Source organism: Ambystoma mexicanum, chromosome 11, assembly GCF_040938575.1.
Source record: "Ambystoma mexicanum isolate Mex_15411 chromosome 11, UKY_AmexF1_1, whole genome shotgun sequence".
Classification (NCBI taxonomy): domain Eukaryota; kingdom Metazoa; phylum Chordata; class Amphibia; order Caudata; family Ambystomatidae; genus Ambystoma; species Ambystoma mexicanum.
Window position 1 is genome coordinate 824,630,428 of NC_090934.1, and position 24,677 is coordinate 824,655,104.

Below are 24,677 nucleotides of genomic sequence, written 5' to 3' on the forward strand. Positions count from 1 at the left end.
CTGATTGCATTGCTATTTTTTTCTGATTGGCAGAAAACCTGAACTTTTTTCTGAAAAAGGCATGCCTCTCTTAGCACTGCAGTGCATTAGAATGCTCCCTTGCTTCCCTGAGTCCCCAAATACACAACCACCTTGGGCACAATAGAAGACACATTCCAGCAGATTTAGCAAGAGTGCACCAAGGTTTCTATATGTAGGTACCTTGCTGAGAAGCAAGACCTGCAGTTGCATTCTTCTGTTAAAAGAGGGCAGCAGAGTGCACCAAGAGAACTTGGGGGAAGTAGCTTATGTTAACTACTTGCCATGCTCTTTATAGATCCCTCTGTTTGACTGGGTGAATTCTAATTTCTGGGGTAGAATAAGCAATTTTTGGATCTAGATGCTGTGCGCAACAGGAATGCTATATACTGCACTGTACTGCTACTGAAAAGTTACCAATTTTACAGGATGTTCAGGTAAGCTTTGTTTCAGAAAACAACTTGCTAGAGGCCCTAGGACAGATTACTGGGACAAAGGAAGAGGGCTTGGGGATTAGCACATCTCCTATGAAAGGTACAGTCACGCCCGAGACAACTCTGAGTGCCTCCTCAAATTCTAAGAAATGCGAACTGGGGTCCTACGCCTTTTATTGCCAGTGGATCTTTGTGTTTCAGACAAATGTGCACGCCTCCCAGAGCCCCATGCAATGCACTTAGGGAAATGGGGGAAGGTGCTGTGCAACCCTCTCGCTGACAATGTCTCTCTTGTCTATAATGTATCTATGAGAGAGAGAGAAATAGGCAATGCGAGAGTGAAAAAGTAAAATGGAAATGTGTCTACTGAGACCAGTATAAGGGGAAATCCTCACAATCCAGGACCGACAGTTGATTGGGAGGGCGCTTACAGTTTTCTGACACCAGACCGGTACCTGAACTCACAAACCCAAACTACAAAGTGATGGGCATTGCCACTAGACTGCCGACCCCCTTTCGGGGCCCCAGCATATATCCTTTAGTCACACCTAGAGTTCCCAGGACAGTGCAGCATTCAGCGATTACACGAAAATATTGACAGCGCTAGGAGGCCATGCAAATGGCAGAGGTATGCTTTACAAAGCCCACGTAGCGTGCACAAAACAGCACATCAGTCAGGCCCACTTGAAGAGATGGTAAAGAGGAAATACTTCTGCTGCATCCAGTAAAACATAGAGATTGGCCTGCTTTAAAGGTTGACCATGTACTTCATGGGTGTCTGTCAATATGATACTTCCCTGCTTCAAAGTTTACATTCGAAACGCCAGAACAACTAGGCCCAGAGCACAAAGATGCAGTCAGGTTGAAATAACGAGATACTGAAGAGCAATTTTATATTTCAGAGTGGGAAAAGCAAATATGACCCCGACGTGATTTGAACACGAAACCTTCTGATCTGGAGTCAGATGCACTACCATTGCGCCACGAGGTCCTTGTGGCAATCCACCTGGTGTGTCTGATGACAGAATAAAGGTAGGAGACGTGCATGGACCTGCAGAGCCTCATTGCTTCTTTAAGTAGACTGGCTAGGATAGCTTCCTTCTGTGCATCAGTACACGCTGCAGCCAAACCCTTCCCATGAAGTCTTGATGTTTATGAATTGAATGGCAAGTTTTGAAAAACTAAAGCAAGCCAGAAGAATTGCTTGCAGTTTATTGGATTTTTTGGACGTCAGCACACGAGACCTGCGAGAGGTAAACAGAAGTCCATAGTTGGTCACGCTGAATTTTTGAGCCAAAATGCACCGTCCCTGGGTGGGCTTGAACCACCAACCTTTCGGTTAACAGCCGAACGCGCTAACCGATTGCGCCACAGAGACTCATGCAGTCCTTACACTGGGGCCTGATTGGTGTGCTGTTTGCTTATGCTTCCCAGGCAACCTGAAAATATTTCTAAAATAGCTCTATTTCCCACAGCAAATCAGGGTATCAAGCACTTCCCTACCTCCCCTAATCCACAAACACAGGGGATTTAGTAGAGGACAGAGCCCATCAACAGTGCACCAAATGTCCTCTGTATAGGCATAACTTGCTATGAGGAGAAAGCCACAGTTGCGCACTTGTGTTAAAAGGGGACAGTAGGATGAACCCAGAGAACACGGGAGAAATGACTCAGGTTTACTGAGTGGAACACTCTGTGTCTTTGTGCCAAAAACAGCAGCGTCTTTTCGGTTAACAGCCGAAAGCGCTAACCAATTGCGCCACAGAGACTCACTGGCATGTGTGTTCTGCCTTTGGCCTGATTGCATTGCTATTTTTTTCTGATTGGCAGAAAACCTGAACTTGTTTCTGAAAAAGGCATGCCTCTCTTAGCACTGCAGTGCATTAGACTGCTCCCTTGCTTCCCTGAGTCCCCAAATACACAACCACCTTGGGCACAATAGAAGACACATTCCAGCAGATTTAGCAAGAGTGCACAAAGGATTCTATATGTAGGTACCTTGCTGAGAAGCAAGACCTGCAGTTGCATTCTTCTGTTAAAAGAGGGCAGCAGAGTGCACCAAGAGAACTTGGGGGAAGTAGCTTATGTTAACTACTTGCCATGCTCTTTATAGATCCCTCTGTTTGACTGGGTGAATTCTAGTTTCTGGGGTAGAGTAAGCAATTTTTGGATCTAGATGCTGTGCGCAACAGGAATGCTATATAATGCACTGTACTGCTACTGAAAAGTTACCAATTTTACAGGATGTTCAGGTAAGCTTTGTTTCAGAAAACAACTTGCTAGAGGCCCTAGGACAGATTACTGGGACAAAGGAAGAGGGTTTGGAGATTAGCACATCTCCTCTGAAAGGTACAGTCACGCCCGAGACAACTCTGAGTGCCACCTCAAATTCTAAGAAATGCGAACCAGGGTCCTACGCTTTTTATTGCCAGTGGATCTTTGTGTTTCAGACAAATGTGCACGCCTCCCAGAGCCCCATGCAATGCACTTAGGGAAATGGGGGAAGGTGCTGTGCAACCCTCTCGCTGACAATGTCTCTCTTGTCTATAATGTATCTATGAGAGAGAGAGAAATAGGCAATGCGAGAGTGAAAAAGTAAAATGGAAATGTGTCTACTGAGACCAGTATAAGGGGAAATCCTCACAATCCAGGACCGACAGTTGATTGGGAGGGCGCTTACAGTTTTCTGACACCAGACCGGTACCTGAACTCACAAACCCAAACTGCAAAGTGATGGGCATTGCCACTAGACTGCCGACCCCCTTTCGGGGCCCCAGCATATATCCTTTAGTCACACATAGAGTTCCCAGGACAGTGCAGCATTCAGCGATTACACGAAAATATTGACAGCGCTAGGAGGCCATGCAAATGGCAGAGGTATGCTTTACAAAGCCCACGTAGCGTGCACAAAACAGCACATCAGTCAGGCCCACTTGAAGAGATGGTAAAGAGGAAATACTTCTGCTGCATCCAGTAAAACATAGAGATTGGCCTGCTTTAAAGGTTGACCATGTCCTTCATGGGTGTCTGTCAATATGATACTTCCCTGCTGCAAAGCTTACATTCGAAACGCCAGAACAACTAGGCCCAGAGCACAAAGATGCAGTCAGGTTGAAATAACGAGATACTGAAGAGCAATTTTATATTTCAGAGTGGGAAAAGCAAATACGACCCCGACGTGATTTGAACACGCAACCTTCTGATCTGGAGTCAGACACGCTACCATTGCGCCACGAGGTCCTTGAAGCAGTCCACCTGGTGTGTCTGATGACAGAATAAAGGTAGGAGACGTACATGCACCTGCAAAGCCTCATTGCTTCTTTAAGTAGACTGGCTAGGATAGCTTCCTTCTGTGCATCAGTACACGCTGCAGCCAAACCCTTCCCATGAAGTCTTGATGTTTATGAATTGAATGGCAAGTTTTGAAAAACTAAAGCAAGCGAGAAGAATTGCTTGCAGTTTATTGGATTTTTTGGACGTCAGTAGACGAGACCTGCGAGAGGTAAACAGAAGTTCATAGTTGGTCACGCTGAATTTTTGACCCAAAATGCATCGTCCCTCGGTGGGCTTGAACCACCAACCTTTTGGTTAACAGCCGAACGCGCTAACCGATTGCGCCATAGAGACTCATGCAGTGCTTAAATTGGGGCCTGATTGGTGTGCTGTTTGCTTATGCTTCCCAGGCAACCTGAAAATATTTCTAAAATAGCTCTATTTCCCACAGCAAATCAGGGTATCAAGCACTTCCCTACCTCCCCTAATCCACAAACACAGGGGATTTAGTAGAGGACAGAGCCCATCAACAGTGCACCAAATGCCCTCTGTGTAGGCATAACTTGCTATGAGGAGAAAGCCACAGTTGCGCACTTGTGTTAAAAGGGGACAGTAGGCTGAACCCAGAGAACACGGGAGAAATGACTCAGGTTTACTGAGTGGAACACTCTGTGTCTTTGTGCCAAAAACAGCAGCGTCTTTTCGGTTAACAGCCGAACGCGCTAACCAATTGCGCCACAGAGACTCACTGGCATGTGTGTTCTGCCTTTGGCCTGATTGCATTGCTATTTTTTTCTGATTGGCAGGAAACCTGAACTTTTTTCTGAAAAAGGCATGCCTCTCTTAGCACTGCAGTGCATTAGACTGCTCCCTTGCTTCCCTGAGTCGCCAAATACACAACCACCTTGGGCACAATAGAAGACACATTCCAGCAGATTTAGCAAGAGTGCACCAAGGTTTCTATATGTAGGTACCTTTCTGAGAAGCAAGACCTACAGTTGCATTCTTCTGTTAAAAGAGGGCAGCAGAGTGCACCAAGAGAACTTGGGGGAAGTAGCTTATGTTAACTACTTGCCATGCTCTTTATAGATCCCTCTGTTTGACTGGGTGAATTCTAATTTCTGGGGTAGAGTAAGCAATTTTTGGATCTAGATGCTGTGCGCAACAGGAATGCTATATACTGCACTTTACTGCTACTGAAAAGTTACCAATTTTACAGGATGTTCAGGTAAGCTTTGTTTCAGAAAACAACTTGCTATAGGCACTAAGACAGATTACTGGGACAAAGGAAGAGGGTTTGGGGATTAGCACATCTCCTATGAAAGGTACAGTCACGCCCGAGACAACTCTGAGTGTCACCTCAAATTCTAAGAAATGCAAACTAGGGAACTACGCTTTTTATTGCCAGTGGATCTTTGTGTTTCAGACAAATGTGCACGCCTCCCAGAGCCCCTTGCAATGCACTTAGGGAAAGGGGGGAAGGTGCTGTGAAGCCCTCTCGCTGACAATGGCTCTCTTGTCTATAATGTGTCTATGAGAGAGAGAGAAATAGGCAATGCGAGAGTGAAAAAGTAAAATGGAAATGTGTCTACTGAGACCAGTATAAGGGGAAATCCTCACAATCCAGGACCGACAGTTGATTGGGAGGGCGCTTACAGGTTTCCGACACCAGACCGGTACCTGAACTCACAAACCCAAACTGCAAAGTGATGGGCATTGCCACTAGACTGCCGACCCCCTTTCGGGGCCCCAGCATATATCCTTTAGTCGAACCTAGAGTTCCCAGGACAGTGCAGCATTCAGCGATTACACGAAAATATTGACAGCGCTAGGAGGCCATGCAAATGGCAGAGGTATGCTTTACAAAGCCCACGTAGCGTGCACAAAACAGCACATCAGTCAGGCCCACTTGAAGAGATGGTAAAGAGGAAATACTTCTGCTGCATCCAGTAAAACATAGAGATTGGCCTGCTTTAAAGGTTGACCATGTCCTTCATGGGTGTCTGTCAATATGATACTTCCCTGCTGCAAAGCTTACATTCGAAACGCCAGAACAACTAGGCCCAGAGCACAAAGATGCAGTCAGGTTGAAATAACGAGATACTGAAGAGCAATTTTGTATTTCAGAGTGGGAAAAGCAAATATGACCCCGACGTGATTTGAACACGCAACCTTCTGATCTGGAGTCAGACGCGCTACCATTGCGCCACGAGGTCCTTGTGGCAGTCCACCTGGTGTGTCTGATGACAGAATAAAGGTAGGAGACGTACATGCACCTGCAGAGCCTCATTGCTTCTTTAAGTAGACTGGCTAGGATAGCTTCCTTCTGTGCATCAGTACACGCTGCAGCCAAACCCTTCCCATGAAGTCTTGATGTTTATGAATTGAATGGCAAGTTTTGAAAAACGAAAGCAAGCGAGAAGAATTGCTTACAGTTTATTGGATTTTTTGGACGTCAGCAGACGAGACCTGCGAGAGGTAAACAGAAGTTCATAGTTGGTCATGCTGAATTTTTGAGCCAAAATGCATCGTCCCTGGGTGGGCTTGAACCACCAACCTTTCGGTTAACAGCCGAACGCGCTAACCGATTGCGCCACAGAGACTCATGCAGTGCTTACACTGGGGCCTGATTGGTGTGCTGTTTGCTTATGCTTCCCAGGCAACCTGAAAATATTTCTAAAATAGCTCTATTTCGCACAGCAAATCAGGGTATCAAGCACTTCCCTACCTCCCCTAATCCACAAACACAGGGGAATTAGTAGAGGACAGAGCCCATCAACAGTGCACCAAATTCCCTCTGTGTAGGCATAACTTGCTATGAGGAGAAAGCCACAGTTGCGCACTTGTGTTAAAAGGAGACAGTAGGCTGAACCCAGAGAACACAGGAGAAATGACTCAGGTTTACTGAGTGGAACACTCTGTGTCTTTGTGCCAAAAACAGCAGCGTCTTTTCGGTTAACAGCCGAACGCGCTAACCAATTGCACCACAGAGACTCACTGGCATGTGTGTTCTGCCTTTGGCCTGATTGCATTGCTATTTTTTTCTGATTGGCAGAAAACCTGAACTTTTTTCTGAAAAAGGCATGCCTCTCTTAGCACTGCAGTGCATTAGAATGCTCCCTTGCTTCCCTGAGTCCCCAAATACACAACCACCTTGGGCACAATAGAAGACACATTCCAGCAGATTTAGCAAGAGTGCACCAAGGTTTCTATATGTAGGTACCTTGCTGAGAAGCAAGACCTGCAGTTGCATTCTTCTGTTAAAAGAGGGCAGCAGAGTGCACCAAGAGAACTTGGGGGAAGTAGCTTATGTTAACTACTTGCCATGCTCTTTATAGATCCCTCTGTTTGACTGGGTGAATTCTAATTTCTAGGGTAGAATAAGCAATTTTTGGATCTAGATGCTGTGCGCAACAGGAATGCTATATACTGCACTGTACTGCTACTGAAAAGTTACCAATTTTACAGGATGTTCAGGTAAGCTTTGTTTCAGAAAACAACTTGCTAGAGGCCCTAGGACAGATTACTGGGACAAAGGAAGAGGGTTTGGGGATTAGCACATCTCCTATGAAAGGTACAGTCACGCCCGAGACAACTCTGAGTGCCTCCTCAAATTCTAAGAAATGCGAACTGGGGTCCTACGCCTTTTATTGCCAGTGGATCTTTGTGTTTCAGACAAATGTGCACGCCTCCCAGAGCCCCATGCAATGCACTTAGGGAAATGGGGGAAGGTGCTGTGCAACCCTCTCGCTGACAATGTCTCTCTTGTCTATAATGTATCTATGAGAGAGAGAGAAATAGGCAATGCGAGAGTGAAAAAGTAAAATGGAAATGTGTCTACTGAGACCAGTATAAGGGGAAATCCTCACAATCCAGGACCGACAGTTGATTGGGAGGGCGCTTACAGTTTTCTGACACCAGACCGGTACCTGAACTCACAAACCCAAACTACAAAGTGATGGGCATTGCCACTAGACTGCCGACCCCCTTTCGGGGCCCCAGCATATATCCTTTAGTCACACCTAGAGTTCCCAGGACAGTGCAGCATTCAGCGATTACACGAAAATATTGACAGCGCTAGGAGGCCATGCAAATGGCAGAGGTATGCTTTACAAAGCCCACGTAGCGTGCACAAAACAGCACATCAGTCAGGCCCACTTGAAGAGATGGTAAAGAGGAAATACTTCTGCTGCATCCAGTAAAACATAGAGATTGGCCTGCTTTAAAGGTTGACCATGTACTTCATGGGTGTCTGTCAATATGATACTTCCCTGCTTCAAAGTTTACATTCGAAACGCCAGAACAACTAGGCCCAGAGCACAAAGATGCAGTCAGGTTGAAATAACGAGATACTGAAGAGCAATTTTATATTTCAGAGTGGGAAAAGCAAATATGACCCCGACGTGATTTGAACACGAAACCTTCTGATCTGGAGTCAGATACACTACCATTGCGCCACGAGGTCCTTGTGGCAATCCACCTGGTGTGTCTGATGACAGAATAAAGGTAGGAGACGTGCATGGACCTGCAGAGCCTCATTGCTTCTTTAAGTAGACTGGCTAGGATAGCTTCCTTCTGTGCATCAGTACACGCTGCAGCCAAACCCTTCCCATGAAGTCTTGATGTTTATGAATTGAATGGCAAGTTTTGAAAAACTAAAGCAAGCCAGAAGAATTGCTTGCAGTTTATTGGATTTTTTGGACGTCAGCACACGAGACCTGCGAGAGGTAAACAGAAGTCCATAGTTGGTCACGCTGAATTTTTGAGCCAAAATGCACCGTCCCTGGGTGGGCTTGAACCATCAACCTTTCGGTTAACAGCCGAACACGCTAACCGATTGCGCCACAGTGACTCATGCAGTTCTTACACAGGGGCCTGATTGGTGTGCTGTTTGCTTATGCTTCCCAGGAAACCTGAAAATATTTCTAAAATAGCTCTATTTCCCTCAGCAAATCAGGGTATCAAGCACTTCCCTACCTCCCCTAATCCACAAACACAGGGGATTTAGTAGAGGACAGAGCCCATCAACAGTGCACCAAATGTCCTCTGTATAGGCATAACTTGCTATGAGGAGAAAGCCACAGTTGCGCACTTGTGTTAAAAGGGGACAGTAGGCTGAACCCAGAGAACACGGGAGAAATGACTCAGGTTTACTGAGTGGAACACTCTGTGTCTTTGTGCCAAAAACAGCAGCGTCTTTTCGGTTAACAGCCGAACGCGCTAACCAATTGCGCCACAGAGACTCACTGGCATGTGTGTTCTGCCTTTAGCCTGATTGCATTGCTATTTTTTTCTGATTGGCAGAAAACCTGAACTTGTTTCTGAAAAAGGCATGCCTCTCTTAGCACTGCAGTGCATTAGACTGCTCCCTTGCTTCCCTGAGTCCCCAAATACACAACCACCTTGGGCACAATAGAAGACACATTCCAGCAGATTTAGCAAGAGTGCACAAAGGATTCTATATGTAGGTACCTTGCTGAGAAGCAAGACCTGCAGTTGCATTCTTCTGTTAAAAGAGGGCAGCAGAGTGCACCAAGAGAACTTGGGGGAAGTAGCTTATGTTAACTACTTGCCATGCTCTTTATAGATCCCTCTGTTTGACTGGGTGAATTCTAATTTCTGGGGTAGAGTAAGCAATTTTTGGATCTAGATGCTGTGCGCAACAGGAATGCTATATACTGCACTGTACTGCTACTGAAAAGTTACCAATTTTACAGGATGTTCAGGTAAGCTTTGTTTCAGAAAACAACTTGCTAGAGACACTAAGACAGATTACTGGGACAAAGGAAGAGGGTTTGGTGATTAGCACATCTCCTATGAAAGGTACAGTCACGCCCGAGACAACTCTGAGTGTCACCTCAAATTCTAAGAAATGCAAACTAGGGACCTACGCTTTTTATTGCCAGTGGATCTTTGTGTTTCAGACAAATGTGCACGCCTCCCAGAGCCCCTTGCAATGCACTTAGGGAAATGGGGGAAGGTGCTGTGAAGCCCTCTCGCTGACAATGTCTCTCTTGTCTATAATGTATCTATGAGAGAGAGAGAAATAGGCAATGCGAGAGTGAAAAAGTAAAATAGAAATGTGTCTACTGAGACCAGTATAAGGGGAAATCCTCACAATCCAGGACCGACAGTTGATTGGGAGGGCGCTTACAGGTTTCCGACACCAGACCGGTACCTGAACTCACAAACCCAAACTGCAAAGTGATGGGCATTGCCACTAGACTGCCGACCCCCTTTCGGGGCCCCAGCATATATCCTTTAGTCACACCTAGAGTTCCCAGGACAGTGCAGCATTCAGCGATTACACGAAAATATTGACAGCGCTAGGAGGCCATGCAAATGGCAGAGGTATGCTTTACAAAGCCCACGTAGCATGCACAAAACAGCACATCAGTCAGGCCCACTTGAAGAGATGGTAAAGAGGAAATACTTCTGCTGCATCCAGTAAAACATAGAGATTGGCCTGCTTTAAAGGTTGACCATGTCCTTCATGGGTGTCTGTCAATATGATACTTCCCTGCTGCAAAGCTTACATTCGAAACGCCAGAACAACTAGGCCCAGAGCACAAAGATGCAGTCAGGTTGAAATAACGAGATACTGAAGAGCAATTTTATATTTCAGAGTGGGAAAAGCAAATATGACCCCGACGTGATTTGAACACGCAACCTTCTGATCTGGAGTCAGACGCGCTACCATTGCGCCACGAGGTCCTTGTGGCAGTCCACCTGGTGTGTCTGATGACAGAATAAAGGTAGGAGACGTACATGCACCTGCAAAGCCTCATTGCTTCTTTAAGTAGACTGGCTAGGATAGCTTCCTTCTGTGCATCAGTACACGCTGCAGCCAAACCCTTCCCATGAAGTCTTGATGTTTATGAATTGAATGGCAAGTTTTGAAAAACTAAAGCAAGCGAGAAGAATTGCTTGCAGTTTATTGGATTTTTTGGACGTCAGTAGACGAGACCTGCGAGAGGTAAACAGAAGTTCATAGTTGGTCATGCTGAATTTTTGAGCCAAAATGCATCGTCCCTGGGTGGGCTTGAACCACCAACCTTTCAATTAACAGCCGAACGCGCTAACCGATTGCGCCACAGAGACTCATGCAGTGCTTACACTGGGGCCTGATTGGTGTGCTGTTTGCTTATGCTTCCCAGGCAACCTGAAAATATTTCTAAAATAGCTCTATTTCCCACAGCAAATCAGGGTATCAAGCACTTCCCTACCTCCCCTAATCCACAAACACAGGGGATTTAGTAGAGGACAGAGCCCATCAACAGTGCACCAAATGTCCCCTGTGTAGGCATAACTTGCTATGAGGAGAAAGCCACAGTTGCGCACTTGTGTTAAAAGGGGACAGTAGGCTGAACCCAGAGAACACGGGAGAAATGACTCGGGTTTACTGAGTGGAACACTCTGTGTCTTTGTGCCAAAAACAGCAGCGTCTTTTCGGTTAACAGCCGAACGCGCTAACCAATTGCGCCACAGAGACTCACTGGCATGTGTGTTCTGCCTTTGGCCTGATTGCATTGCTATTTTTTTCTGATTGGCAGGAAACCTGAACTTTTTTCTGAAAAAGGCATGCCTCTCTTAGCACTGCAGTGCATTAGACTGCTCCCTTGCTTCCCTGAGTCGCCAAATACACAACCACCTTGGGCACAATAGAAGACACATTCCAGCAGATTTAGCAAGAGTGCACCAAGGTTTCTATATGTAGGTACCTTTCTGAGAAGCAAGACCTACAGTTGCATTCTTCTGTTAAAAGAGGGCAGCAGAGTGCACCAAGAGAACTTGGGGGAAGTAGCTTATGTTAACTACTTGCCATGATCTTTATAGATCCCTCTGTTTGACTGGGTGAATTCTAATTTCTGGGGTAGAGTAAGCAATTTTTGGATCTAGATGCTGTGCGCAACAGGAATGCTATATACTGCACTGTACTGCTACTGAAAAGTTACCAATTTTACAGGATGTTCAGGTAAGCTTTGTTTCAGAAAACAACTTGCTAGAGGCACTAAAACAGATTACTGGGACAAAGGAAGAGGGTTTGGGGATTAGCACATCTCCTATGAAAGGTACAGTCACGCCCGAGACAACTCTGAGTGCCTCCTCAAATTCTAAGAAATGCGAACTGGGGTCCTACGCCTTTTATTGCCAGTGGATCTTTGTGTTTCAGACAAATGTGCACGCCTCCCAGAGCCCCTTGCAATGCACTTAGGGAAAGGGGGGAAGGTGCTGTGAAGCCCTCTCGCTGACAATGTCTCTCTTGTCTATAATGTAACTATGAGAGAGAGAGAAATAGGCAATGCGAGAGTGAAAAAGTAAAATGGAAATGTGTCTACTGAGACCAGTATAAGGGGAAATCCTCACAATCCAGGACCGACAGTTGATTGGGAGGGCGCTTACAGGTTTCCGACACCAGACCGGTACCTGAACTCACAAACCCAAACTGCAAAGTGATGGGCATTGCCACTAGACTGCCGACCCCCTTTCGGGGCCCCAACATATATCCTTTAGTCACACCTAGAGTTCCCAGGACAGTGCAGCATTCAGCGATTACACGAAAATATTGACAGCGCTAGGAGGCCATGCAAATGGCAGAGGTATGCTTTACAAAGCCCACGTAGCGTGCACAAAACAGCACATCAGTCAGGCCCACTTGAAGAGATGGTAAAGAGGAAATACTTCTGCTGCATCCAGTAAAACATAGAGATTGGCCTGCTTTAAAGGTTGACCATGTCCTTCATGGGTGTCTGTCAATATGATACTTCCCTGCTGCAAAGCTTACATTCGAAACGCCAGAACAACTAGGCCCAGAGCACAAAGATGCAGTCAGGTTGAAATACCGAGATACTGAAGAGCAATTTTGTATTTCAGAGTGGGAAAAGCAAACGTGACCCCGACGTGATTTGAACACGCAACCTTCCGATCTGGAGTCAGACGCGCTACCATTGCGCCACGAGGTCCTTTGCAGTTCACCTGGTGTGTCTGATGACAGAATAAAGGTAGGAGACGTACATGCACCTGCAGAGCCTCATTGCTTCTTTAAGTAGACTGGCTAGGATAGCTTCCTTCTGTGCATCAGTACACGCTGCAGCCAAACCCTTCCCATGAAGTCTTGATGTTTATGAATTGAATGGCAAGTTTTGAAAAACTAAAGCAAGCGAGAAGAATTGCTTGCAGTTTATTGGACGTTAGCAGACGAGACCTGCGAGAGGTAAACAGAAGTTCATAGTTGGTCAAGCTGAATTTTTGAGCCGAAATGCATCGTCCCTGGGTGGGCGGGCTTGAACCACCAACCTTTCGGTTAACAGCCGGACGCGCTAACCGATTGCGCCACAGAGACTCATGCAGTGCTTACACTGGGGCCTGATTGGTGTGCTGTTTGCTTATGCTTCCCAGGCAACCTGAAAACATTTCTAAAATAGCTCTATTTCCCACAGCAAATCAGGGTATCAAGCACTTCCCTACCTCCCCTAATCCACAAACACAGGGGATTTAGTAGAGGACAGAGCCCATCAACAGTGCACCAAATGTCCTCTGTGTAGGCATAACTTGCTATGAGGAGAAAGCCACAGTTGCGCACTTGTGTTAAAAGGGGACAGTAGGCTGAACCCAGAGAACACGGGAGAAATGACTCAGGATTACTAAGTGGAACACTCTGTGTCTTTGTGCCAAAAACAGCAGCGTCTTTTCGGTTAACAGCCGAACGCGCTAACCAATTGCGCCACAGAGACTCACTGACATGTGTTTTCTGCCTTTATCCTGATTGCATTGCTATTTTTTTCTGATTGGCAGAAAACCTGAACTTTTTTCTGAAAAAGGCATGCCTCTCTTAGCACTGCAGTACATTAGACTGCTCCCTTGCTTCCCTGAGTCCCCAACTACACAACCACCTTGGGCACAATAGAAGACACATTCCAGCAGATTTAGCAAGAGTGCACCAAGGTTTCTATATGTAGGTACCTTGCTGAGAAGCAAGACCTGCAGTTGCATTCTTCTGTTAAAAGAGGGCAGCAGAGTGCACCAAGAGAACTTGGGGGAAGTAGCTTATGTTAACTACTTGCCATGCTCTTTATAGATCCCTCTGTTTGACTGGGTGAATTCTAATTTCTGGGGTAGAATAAGCAATTTTTGGATCTAGATGCTGTGCGCAACAGGAATGCTATATACTGCACTGTACTGCTACTGAAAAGTTACCAATTTTACAGGATGTTCAGGTAAGCTTTGTTTCAGAAAACAACTTGCTAGAGGCCCTAGGACAGATTAGTGGGACAAAGGAAGAGGGTTTGGGGATTAGCACATCTCCTATGTAAGGTACTGTCACGCCCGAGACAACTCTGAGTGCCACCTCAAATTCTAAGAAATGCGAACTAGGGTCCTACGCTTGTTATTGCCAGTGGATCTTTGTGTTTCAGACAAATGTGCACGCCTCCCAGAGCCCCTTGCAATGCACTTAGGGAAATGGGGGAAGGTGCTGTGAAGCCCTCTCGCTGACAATGGCTCTCTTGTCTATAATGTGTCTATGAGAGAGAGAGAAATAGGCAATGCGAGAGTGAAAAAGTAAAATGGAAATGTGTCTACTGAGACCAGTATAAGGGGAAATCCTCACAATCCAGGACCGACAGTTGATTGGGAGGGCGCTTAGAGGTTTCCGACACCAGACCGGTACCTGAACTCAAAAACCCAAACTGCAAAGTGATGGGCATTGCCACTAGACTGCCAACCCCCTTTCGGGGCCCCAGCATATATCCTTTAGTCACACCTAGAGTTCCCAGGACACTGCAGCATTCAGCGATTACACGAAAATATTGACAGCGCTAGGAGGCCATGCAAATGGCAGAGGTATGCTTTACAAAGCCCACGTAGCGTGCACAAAACAGCACATCAGTCAGGCCCACTTGAAGAGATGGTAAAGAGGAAATACTTCTGCTGCATCCAGTAAAACATAGAGATTGGCCTGCTTTAAAGGTTGACCATGTCCTTCATGGGTGTCTGTCAATATGATACTTCCCTGCTGCAAAGCTTACATTCGAAACGCCAGAACAACTAGGCCCAGAGCACAAAGATGCAGTCAGGTTGAAATACCGAGATACTGAAGAGCAATTTTGTATTTCAGAGTGGGAAAAGCAAATATGACCCCGACGTGATTTGAACACGCATCCTTCTGATCTGGAGTCAGACGCGCTACCATTGCGCCACGAGGTCCTTGTGGCAGTCCACCTGGTGTGTCTGATGACAGAATAAAGGTAGGAGACGTACATGCACCTGCAGAGCCTCATTGCTTCTTTAAGTAGACTGGCTAGGATAGCTTCCTTCTGTGCATCAGTACACGCTGCAGCCAAACCCTTCCCATGAAGTCTTGATGTTTATGAATTGAATGGCAAGTTTTGAAAAACTAAAGCAAGCGAGAAGAATTGCTTTCAGTTTATTGGATTTTTTGGACGTCAGCAGACGAGACCTGCGAGAGGTAAACAAAAGTTCATAGTTGGTCATGCTGAATTTTTGAGCCAAAATGCATCGTCCCTGGGTGGGCTTGAACCACCAACCTTTCGGTTAACAGCCGAACACGCTAACCGATTGCGCCACAGAGACTCATGCAGTCCTTACACTGGGGCCTGATTGGTGTGCTGTTTGCTTATGCTTCCCAGGCAACCTGAAAATATTTCTAAAATAGCTCTATTTCCCACAGCAAATCAGGGTATCAAGCACTTCCCTACCTCCCCTAATCCACAAACACAGGGGATTTAGTAGAGGACAGAGCCCATCAACAGTGCACCAAATGTCCTCTGTGTAGGCATAACTTGCTATGAGGAGAAAGCCACAGTTGCGCACTTGTGTTAAAAGGGGACAGTAGGATGAACCCAGAGAACACGGGAGAAATGACTCAGGTTTACTGAGTGGAACACTTTGTGTCTTTGTGCCAAAAACAGCAGCGTCTTTTCGGTTAACAGCCGAACGCGCTAACCAATTGCGCCACAGAGACTCACTGGCATGTGTGTTCTGCCTTTGGCCTGATTGCATTGCTATTTTTTTCTGATTGGCAGAAAACCTGAACTTTTTTCTGAAAAAGGCATGCCTCTCTTAGCACTGCAGTGCATTAGACTGCTCCCTTGCTTCCCTGAGTCCCCAAATACACAACCACCTTGGGCACAATAGAAGACACATTCCAGCAGATTTAGCAAGAGTGCACCAAGGTTTCTATATGTAGGTACCTTGCTGAGAAGCAAGACCTGCAGTTGCATTCTTCTGTTAAAAGAGGGCAGCAGAGTGCACCAAGAGAACTTGGGGGAAGTAGCTTATGTTAACTACTTGCCATGCTCTTTATAGATCCCTCTGTTTGACTGGGTGAATTCTAGTTTCTGGGGTAGAGTAAGCAATTTTTGGATCTAGATGCTGTGCGCAACAGGAATGCTATATAATGCACTGTACTGCTACTGAAAAGTTACCAATTTTACAGGATGTTCAGGTAAGCTTTGTTTCAGAAAACAACTTGCTAGAGGCCCTAGGACAGATTACTGGGACAAAGGAAGAGGGTTTGGGGATTAGCACATCTCCTATGAAAGGTACAGTCACGCCCGAGACAACTCTGAGTGCCACCTCAAATTCTAAGAAATGCGAACCAGGGTCCTACGCTTTTTATTGCCAGTGGATCTTTGTGTTTCAGACAAATGTGCACGCCTCCCAGAGCCCCATGCAATGCACTTAGGGAAATGGGGGAAGGTGCTGTGCAACCCTCTCGCTGACAATGTCTCTCTTGTCTATAATGTATCTATGAGAGAGAGAGAAATAGGCAATGCGAGAGTGAAAAAGTAAAATGGAAATGTGTCTACTGAGACCAGTATAAGGGGAAATCCTCACAATCCAGGACCGACAGTTGATTGGGAGGGCGCTTACAGTTTTCTGACACCAGACCGGTACCTGAACTCACAAACCCAAACTGCAAAGTGATGGGCATTGCCACTAGACTGCCGACCCCCTTTCGGGGCCCCAGCATATATCCTTTAGTCACACCTAGAGTTCCCAGGACAGTGCAGAATTCAGCGATTACACGAAAATATTGACAGCGCTAGGAGGCCATGCAAATGGCAGAGGTATGCTTTACAAAGCCCACGTAGCGTGCACAAAACAGCACATCAGTCAGGCCCACTTGAAGAGATGGTAAAGAGGAAATACTTCTGCTGCATCCAGTAAAACATAGAGATTGGCCTGCTTTAAAGGTTGACCATCTCCTTCATGGGTGTCTGTCAATATGATACTTCCCTGCTGCAAAGCTTACATTCGAAACGCCAGAACAACTAGGCCCAGAGCACAAAGATGCAGTCAGGTTGAAATAACGAGATACTGAAGAGCAATTTTATATTTCAGAGTGGGAAAAGCAAATACGACCCCGACGTGATTTGAACACGCAACCTTCTGATCTGGAGTCAGACGCGCTACCATTGCGCCACGAGGTCCTTGTGGCAATCCACCTGGTGTGTCTGATGACAGAATAAAGGTAGGAGACGTACATGCACCTGCAGAGCCTCATTGCTTCTTTAAGTAGACTGGCTAGGATAGCTTCCTTCTGTGCATCAGTACACGCTGCAGCCAAACCCTTCCCATGAAGTCTTGATGTTTATGAATTGAATGGCAAGTTTTGAAAAACTAAAGCAAGCGAGAAGAATTGCTTGCAGTTTATTGGATTTTTTGGACGTCAGCAGACGAGACCTGCGAGAGGTAAACAGAAGTTCATAGTTGGTCACGCTGAATTTTTGACCCAAAATGCATCGTCCCTCGGTGGGCTTGAACCACCAACCTTTTGGTTAACAGCCGAACGCGCTAACCGATTGCGCCATAGAGACTCATGCAGTGCTTAAATTGGGGCCTGATTGGTGTGCTGTTTGCTTATGCTTCCCAGGCAACCTGAAAATATTTCTAAAATAGCTCTATTTCCCACAGCAAATCAGGGTATCAAGCACTTCCCTACCTCCCCTAATCCACAAACACAGGGGATTTAGTAGAGGACAGAGCCCATCAACAGTGCACCAAATGCCCTCTGTGTAGGCATAACTTGCTATGAGGAGAAAGCCACAGTTGCGCACTTGTGTTAAAAGGGGACAGTAGGCTGAACCCAGAGAACACGGGAGAAATGACTCAGGTTTACTGAGTGGAACACTCTGTGTCTTTGTGCCCAAAACAGCAGCGTCTTTTCGGTTAACAGCCGAACGCGCTAACCAATTGCGCCACAGAGACTCACTGGCATGTGTGTTCTGCCTTTGGCCTGATTACATTGCTATTTTTTTCTGATTGGCAGAAAACCTGAACTTTTTTCTGAAAAAGGCATGCCTCTCTTAGCACTGCAGTGCATTAGACTGCTCCCTTGCTTCCCTGAGTCCCCAAATACACAACCACCTTGGGCACAATAGAAGACACATTCCAGCAGATTTAGCAAGAGTGCACCAAGGATTCTATATGTAGGTACCTTGCTGAGAAGCAAGACCTGCAGTTGCATTCTTCTGTTAAAAGAGGGCAGCAGAGTGCACCAAGAGAACTTGGGGGAAGTAGCTTATGTTAACTACTTGCCATGCTCTTTGTAGATCCCTCTGTTTGACTGGGTGAATTCTAATTTCTGGGGTAGAGTAAGCAATTTTTGGATCTAGATGCTGTGCGCAACAGGAATGCTATATACTGCACTTTACTGCTACTGAAAAGTTACCAATTTTACAGGATGTTCAGGTAAGCTTTGTTTCAGAAAACAACTTGCTATAGGCACTAAGACAGATTACTGGGACAAAGGAAGAGGGTTTGGGGATTAGCACATCTCCTATGAAAGGTACAGTCACGCCCGAGACAACTCTGAGTGTCACCTCAAATTCTAAGAAATGCAAACTAGGGAACTACGCTTTTTATTGCCAGTGGATCTTTGTGTTTCAGACAAATGTGCACGCCTCCCAGAGCCCCTTGCAATGCACTTAGGGAAAGGGGGGAAGGTGCTGTGAAGCCCTCTCGCTGACAATGTCTCTCTTGTCTATAATGTAACTATGAGAGAGAGAGAAATAGGCAATGCGAGAGTGAAAAAGTAAAATGGAAATGTGTCTACTGAGACCAGTATAAGGGGAAATCCTCACAATCCAGGACCGACAGTTGATTGGGAGGGCGCTTACAGGTTTCCGACACCAGACCGGTACCTGAACTCACAAACCCAAACTGCAAAGTGATGCCCATTGCCACTAGACTGCCGACCCCCTTTCGGGGCCCCAACATATATCCTTTAGTCACACCTAGAGTTCCCAGGACAGTGCAGCATTCAGCGATTAAACGAAAATATTGACAGCGCTAGGAGGCCATGCAAATGGCAGAGGTATGCTTTACAAAGCCCGCGTAGCGTGCACAAAACAGCACTTCAGTCAGGCCCACTTGAAGAGATGGTAAAGAGGAAATACTTCTGCTGCATCCAGTAAAACATAGAGATTGGCCTGCTTTAAAGGTTGACCATGTCCTTCATGGGTGTCAGTCAATATGATACTTCCCTGCTGCAAAGCTTACATTCGAAACGCCAGAACAACTAGGCCCAGAGCACAAAGATGCAGTCAGGTTGAAATAACGAGATACTGAAGAGCAATTTTGTATTTCAGAGTGGGAAAAGGAAGTATGACCCCGACGTGATTTGAACACACAACCTTTTGATCTGGAGTCAGACGCGCTACCATTGCGCCATGAGCTCCTTGTGGCAATCCACCTGGTGTGTCTGATGACAGAATAAAGGTAGGAGACGTACATGCACCTGCAGAGCCTCATTGCTTCTTTAGGTAGACTGGCTAGGATAGCTTCCTTCTGTGCATCAGTACACGCTGCAGCCAAACCCTTCCCATGAAGTCTTGATGTTTATGAATTGAATGGCAAGTTTTGAAAAACTAAAGCAAGCGAGAAGAATTGCTTACGGTTTATTGGATTTTTTGGACGTCAGCAGACGAGACCTGCGAGAGGTAAACAGAAGTTCATAGTTGGTCACGCTGATTTTTTGAGCCAAAATGCATCGTCCCTGGGTGGGCTTGAACCACCAACCTTTCGGTTAACAGCCGAACGCGCTAACCGATTGCGCCACAGAGACTCATGCAGTTCTTACACTGGGGCCTGACTGGTGTGCTGTTTGCTTATGCTTCCCAGGCAACCTGAAAATATTTCTAAAATAGCTCTATTTCCCACAGCAAATCAGGGTATCAAGCACTTCCCTACCTCCCATAATCCACAAACACAGGGGATTTAGTAGAAGACAGAGCCCATCAACAGTGCACCAAATGTCCTCTGTGTAGGCATAACTTGCTATGAGGAGAAAGCCACAGTTGCGCACTTGTGTTAAAAGGGGACAGTAGGCTGAACCCAGAGAACACGGGAGAAATGACTCAGGTTTACTGAGTGGAACACTCTGTGTCTTTGTGCCAAAAACAGCAGCGTCTTTTCGGTTAACAGCCGAACGCGCTAACCAATTGTGCCACAGAGACTCACTGGAATGTGTGTTCTGCCTTTGGCCTGATTGCATTGCTATTTATTTCTGATTGGCAGAAAACCTGAACTTTTTTCTGAAAAAGGCATGCCTCTCTTAGCACTGCAGTGCATTAGACTGCTCCCTTGCTTCCCTGAGTCCCCAAATACACAACCACCTTGGGCACAATAGAAGACACATTCCAGCAGATTTAGCAAGAGTGCACCAAGGTTTCTATATGTAGGTACCTTGCTGAGAAGCAAGACCTGCAGTTGCATTCTTCTGTTAAAAGAGGGCAGCAGAGTGCACCAAGAGAACTTGGGGGAAGTAGCTTATGTTAACTACTTGCCATGATCTTTATAGATCCCTCTGTTTGACTGGGTGAATTCTAATTTCTGGGGTAGAGTAAGCAATTTTTGGATCTAGATGCTGTGCGCAACAGGAATGCTATATACTGCACTGTACTGCTACTGAAAAGTTACCAATTTTACAGGATGTTCAGGTAAGCTTTGTTTCAGAAAACAACATGCTAGAGGCCCTAGGACAGATTACTGGGACAAAGGAAGAGGGTTTGGGGATTAGCACATCTCCTATGAAAGGTACAGTCACGCCCGAGACAACTCTGAGTGCCTCCTCAAATTCTAAGAAATGCGAACTGGGGTCCTACGCCTTTTATTGCCAGTGGATCTTTGTGTTTCAGACAAATGTGCACGCCTCCCAGAGCCCCTTGCAATGCACTTAGGGAAATGGGGGAAGGTGCTGTGCAACCCTCTCGCTGACAATGTCTCTCTTGTCTATAATGTATCTATGAGAGAGAGAGAAATAGGCAATGCGAGAGTGAAAAAGTAAAATGGAAATATGTCTACTGAGACCAGTATAAGGGGAAATCCTCACAATCCAGGACCGACAGTTGATTGGGAGGGCGCTTACAGGTTTCCTACACCAGACCGGTACCTGAACTCACAAACCCAAACTGCAAAGTGATGGGCATTGCCACTAGACTGCCGACCCCCTTTCGGGGCCCCAGCATATATCGTTTAGTCACACCTAGAGTTCCCAGGACAGTGCAGCATTCAGCGATTACACGAAAATATTGACAGCGCTAGGAGGCCATGCAAATGGCAGAGGTATGCTTTACAAAGCCCACGTAGCGTGCACAAAACAGCACATCAGTCAGGCCCACTTGAAGAGATGGTAAAGAGGAAATACTTCTGCTGCATCCAGTAAAACATAGAGATTGGCCTGCTTTAAAGGTTGACCATGTCCTTCATGGGTGTCTGTCAATATGATACTTCCCTGCTGCAAAGTTTACATTCGAAACGCCAGAACAACTAGGCCCAGAGCACAAAGATGCAGTCAGGTTGAAATAATGAGATACTGAAGAGCAATTTTATATTTCAGAGTGGGAAAAGCAAATATGCCCCCGACGTGATTTGAACACGCAACCTTCTGATCTGGAGTCAGACGTGCTACCATTGCGCCACGAGGTCCTTCTGGCAATCCACCTGGTGTGTCTGATGACAGAATAAAGGTAGGAGACGTACATGCACCTGCAGAGCCTCATTGCTTCTTTAAGTAGACTGGCTAGGATAGCTTCCTTCTGTGCATCAGTACACGCTGCAGCCAAACCCTTCCCATGAAGTCTTGATGTTTATGAATTGAATGGCAAGTTTTGAAAAACTAAAGCAAGCGAGAAGAATTGCTTGCAGTTTATTGGATTTTTTGGACGTCAGCAGACGAGACCTGCGAGAGGTAAACAGAAGTCCATAGTTGGTCACGCTGAATTTTTGAGCCAAAATGCACCGTCCCTGGGTGGGCTTGAACCACCAACCTTTCGGTTAACAGCGCTAACCGATTGCGCCACAGAGACTCATGCAGTTCTTACACAGGGGCCTGATTGGTGTGCTGTTTGCTTATGCTTCCCAGGCAACCTGAAAATATTTCTAAAATAGCTCTTTTTCCCACAGCAAATCAGGGTATCAAGCACTTCCCTACCTCCCCTAATCCACAAACACAGGGGATTTAGTAGAGGACAGAGCCCATCAACAGTGCACCAAATGTCCTCTGTGTAGGCATAACTTGCTATGAGGATAAAGCCACAGTTGCGCACTTGTGTTAAAAGGGGACAGTAGGCTGAACCCAGAGAACACGGGAGAAATGACTCAGGTTTACTGAGTGGAACACTCTGTGTCTTTGTGCCAAAAACAGCAGCGTCTTTTCGGTTAACAGCCGAACGCGCTAACCAATTGCACCACAGAGACTCACTGGCATGTGTGTTCTGCCTTTGGCCTGATTGCATTGCTATTTTTTTCTGATTGGCAGAAAACCTGAACTTTTTTCTGAAAAAGGCATGCCTCTCTTAGCACTGCAGTGCATTAGACTGCTCCCTTGCTTCCCTGAGTCCCCAAATACACAACCACCCTGGGCACAATAGAAGACACATTCCAGCAGATTTAGCAAGAGTGCACCAAGGATTCTATATGTAGGTACCTTGCTGAGAAGCAAGACCTGCAGTTGCATTCTTCTGTTAAAAGAGGGCAGCAGAGTGCACCAAGAGAACTTGGGGGAAGTAGCTTATGTTAACTACTTGCCATGCTCTTTATAGATCCCTCTGTTTGACTGGGTGAATTCTAATTTCTGGGGTAGAGTAAGCAATTTTTGGATCTAGTTGCTGTGCGCAACAGGAATGCTATATACTGCACTGTACTGCTACTGAAAAGTTACCAATTTTACAGGATGTTCAGGTAAGCTTTGTTTCAGAAAACAACTTGCTAGAGGCACTAAAACAGATTACTGGGACAAAGGAAGAGGGTTTGGGGATTAGCACATCTCCTATGAAAGGTACAGTCACGCCCAAGACAACTCTGAGTGTCACCTCAAATTCTAAGAAATGCAAACTAGGGACCTACGCTTTTTATTGCCAGTGGATCTTTGTGGTTCAGACAAATGTGCACGCCTCCCAGAGCCCCTTGCAATGCACTTAGGGAAATGGGGGAAGGTGCTGTGAAGCCCTCTCGCTGACAATGTCTCTCTTGTCTATAATGTATCTATGAGAGAGAGAGAAATAGGCAATGCGAGAGTGAAAAAGTAAAATGGAAATGTGTCTACTGAGACCAGTATAAGGGGAAATCCTCACAATCCAGGACCGACAGTTGATTGGGAGGGCGCTTACAGGTTTCCGACACCAGACCGGTACCTGAACTCACAAACCCAAACTGCAAAGTGATGGGCATTGCCACTAGACTGCCGACCCCCTTTCGGGGCCCCAGCATATATCCTTTAGTCACACCTAGAGTTCCCAGGACAGTGCAGCATTCAGCGATTACACGAAAATATTGACAGCGCTAGGAGGCCCTGCAAATGGCAGAGGTATGCTTTACAAAGCCCACGTAGCGTGCACAAAACAGCACATCAGTCAGGCCCACTTGAAGAGATGGTAAAGAGGAAATACTTCTGCTGCATCCAGTAAAACATAGAGATTGGCCTGCTTTAAAGGTTGACCATGTCTTTCATGGGTGTCTGGCAATATGATACTTCCCTGCTGCAAAGCTTACATTCGAAACGCCAGAACAACTAGGCCCAGAGCACAAAGATGCAGTCAGGTTGAAATAACGAGATACTGAAGAGCAATTTTGTATTTCAGAGTGGGAAAAGCAAATATGACCCCGACGTGATTTGAACACGCAACCTTCTGATCTGGAGTCAGACGCGCTACCATTGCGCCACGAGGTCCTTGTGGCAGTCCACCTGGTGTGTCTGATGACAGAATAAAGGTAGGAGACGTACATGCACCTGCAGAGCCTCATTGCTTCTTTAAGTAGACTGGCTAGGATAGCTTCCTTCTGTGCATCAGTACACGCTGCAGCCAAACCCTTCCCATGAAGTCTTGATGTTTATGAATTGAATGGCAAGTTTTGAAAAACTAAAGCAAGCGAGAAGAATTGCTTGCAGTTTATTGGATTTTTTGGACGTCAGCAGACGAGACCTGCGAGAGGTAAACAGAAGTTCATAGTTGGTCATGCTGAATTTTTGAGCCAAAATGCATCGTCCCTGGGTGGGCTTGAACCACCAACCTTTCGGTTAACAGCCGAACGCGCTAACCGATTGCGCCACAGAGACTCATGCAGTGCTTACACTGGGGCCTGATTGGTGTGCTGTTTGCTTATGCTCCCCAGGCAACCTGAAAATATTTCTAAAATAGCTCTATTTCCCACAGCAAATCAGGGTATGAAGTACTTCCCTACCTCCCGTAATCCACAAACACAGGGGATTTAGTAGAGGACAGAGCCCATCAACAGTGCACCAAATGCCCTCTGTGTAGGCATAACTTGCTATGAGGAGAAAGCCACAGTTGCGCACTTGTGTTAAAAGGGGACAGTAGGCTGAACCCAGAGAACATGGGAGAAATGACTCAGGTTTACTGAGTGGAACACTCTGTGTCTTTGTGCCCAAAACAGCAGCGTCTTTTCGGTTAACAGCCGAACGCGCTA

The 24,677-nt window shown here is 46.2% G+C and overlaps 15 non-coding genes across 15 annotated transcripts; all 15 read right to left on the minus strand.

The window, feature by feature from the left end:
* Positions 1-1,371: 1,371 nt before the first annotated feature.
* On the minus strand, positions 1,372-1,443 carry TRNAW-CCA (transfer RNA tryptophan (anticodon CCA)). The gene has a single exon. It is a non-coding gene; the product is annotated as a tRNA-Trp (tRNA).
* A 313-nt stretch (positions 1,444-1,756) lies between these two features.
* Positions 1,757-1,830, minus strand: TRNAN-GUU (transfer RNA asparagine (anticodon GUU)). Its single transcript has one exon. It is a non-coding gene; the product is annotated as a tRNA-Asn (tRNA).
* Positions 1,831-3,620: 1,790 nt separating this feature from the next.
* TRNAW-CCA (transfer RNA tryptophan (anticodon CCA)) lies at positions 3,621-3,692 on the minus strand. The gene has a single exon. It is a non-coding gene; the product is annotated as a tRNA-Trp (tRNA).
* Positions 3,693-5,869: 2,177 nt separating this feature from the next.
* On the minus strand, positions 5,870-5,941 carry TRNAW-CCA (transfer RNA tryptophan (anticodon CCA)). Its single transcript has one exon. It is a non-coding gene; the product is annotated as a tRNA-Trp (tRNA).
* A 313-nt stretch (positions 5,942-6,254) lies between these two features.
* TRNAN-GUU (transfer RNA asparagine (anticodon GUU)) lies at positions 6,255-6,328 on the minus strand. The gene has a single exon. It is a non-coding gene; the product is annotated as a tRNA-Asn (tRNA).
* A 4,039-nt stretch (positions 6,329-10,367) lies between these two features.
* TRNAW-CCA (transfer RNA tryptophan (anticodon CCA)) lies at positions 10,368-10,439 on the minus strand. The gene has a single exon. It is a non-coding gene; the product is annotated as a tRNA-Trp (tRNA).
* A 313-nt stretch (positions 10,440-10,752) lies between these two features.
* On the minus strand, positions 10,753-10,826 carry TRNAN-GUU (transfer RNA asparagine (anticodon GUU)). Its single transcript has one exon. It is a non-coding gene; the product is annotated as a tRNA-Asn (tRNA).
* A 1,790-nt stretch (positions 10,827-12,616) lies between these two features.
* On the minus strand, positions 12,617-12,688 carry TRNAW-CCA (transfer RNA tryptophan (anticodon CCA)). The gene has a single exon. It is a non-coding gene; the product is annotated as a tRNA-Trp (tRNA).
* Positions 12,689-14,858: 2,170 nt separating this feature from the next.
* On the minus strand, positions 14,859-14,930 carry TRNAW-CCA (transfer RNA tryptophan (anticodon CCA)). The gene has a single exon. It is a non-coding gene; the product is annotated as a tRNA-Trp (tRNA).
* A 313-nt stretch (positions 14,931-15,243) lies between these two features.
* On the minus strand, positions 15,244-15,317 carry TRNAN-GUU (transfer RNA asparagine (anticodon GUU)). The gene has a single exon. It is a non-coding gene; the product is annotated as a tRNA-Asn (tRNA).
* A 1,790-nt stretch (positions 15,318-17,107) lies between these two features.
* Positions 17,108-17,179, minus strand: TRNAW-CCA (transfer RNA tryptophan (anticodon CCA)). Its single transcript has one exon. It is a non-coding gene; the product is annotated as a tRNA-Trp (tRNA).
* A 2,562-nt stretch (positions 17,180-19,741) lies between these two features.
* TRNAN-GUU (transfer RNA asparagine (anticodon GUU)) lies at positions 19,742-19,815 on the minus strand. Its single transcript has one exon. It is a non-coding gene; the product is annotated as a tRNA-Asn (tRNA).
* Positions 19,816-21,605: 1,790 nt separating this feature from the next.
* TRNAW-CCA (transfer RNA tryptophan (anticodon CCA)) lies at positions 21,606-21,677 on the minus strand. The gene has a single exon. It is a non-coding gene; the product is annotated as a tRNA-Trp (tRNA).
* A 2,170-nt stretch (positions 21,678-23,847) lies between these two features.
* On the minus strand, positions 23,848-23,919 carry TRNAW-CCA (transfer RNA tryptophan (anticodon CCA)). Its single transcript has one exon. It is a non-coding gene; the product is annotated as a tRNA-Trp (tRNA).
* A 313-nt stretch (positions 23,920-24,232) lies between these two features.
* On the minus strand, positions 24,233-24,306 carry TRNAN-GUU (transfer RNA asparagine (anticodon GUU)). Its single transcript has one exon. It is a non-coding gene; the product is annotated as a tRNA-Asn (tRNA).
* Positions 24,307-24,677: the final 371 nt, after the last annotated feature.